Raw genomic sequence first — 492 nt, forward strand, 5'->3', positions numbered from 1 at the left:
CAAAAGGCTACCTAAAAACCTTTCTCTGCAAAAATGTACATTTTTCAAATAAATTTTGCGACAAAAAATAAAAATATAATTTTTTAGCAGAGGAAAACATTTTGGGGCCCCCGCCAACTTTTAAATGTAAAAAAAATTTGGGGAAAAACTTTTTAAAAAAGTTAGCTATGAAAACGTTTTTATTTCATGGATACCTTCGTGTGTGTAATCAGGTATCAAACTTTGATAAAAATATTAAGTCGTTATTGGAGATATATAAAATCAAAACAAAACTCAAATGTTAATGTTTATACTGCCTTGCTATCCAAAAAAAGGGGGAAACCCAAAATAGGGTTGCTTCATTAAAAATGAATTCAGAAAAAAGGCACCCGACATTTTATTTATAACGTAAGTCAGTAAAGGGGGTGGGAAATTTCACTTTTTTTGCAAACTTACTGAGGGAAAAATAACGGGAAAGCGGGCTTCCCCCTGCTTGGGAGGGAAATAGTATCG

The 492-nt window shown here is 32.5% G+C and overlaps 1 protein-coding gene across 1 annotated transcript in view; it reads left to right on the top strand.

The window, feature by feature from the left end:
* LOC119589344 (carbonic anhydrase 1-like) overlaps positions 1–492 on the top strand; it is a 35,215-nt gene that overhangs the window by 16,699 nt on the left and 18,024 nt on the right. The gene's annotated exons all lie outside the window — the stretch shown is intronic.

The sequence above is a fragment of the Penaeus monodon genome, chromosome 25, assembly GCF_015228065.2.
Source record: "Penaeus monodon isolate SGIC_2016 chromosome 25, NSTDA_Pmon_1, whole genome shotgun sequence".
Classification (NCBI taxonomy): Eukaryota; Metazoa; Arthropoda; class Malacostraca; order Decapoda; family Penaeidae; genus Penaeus; species Penaeus monodon.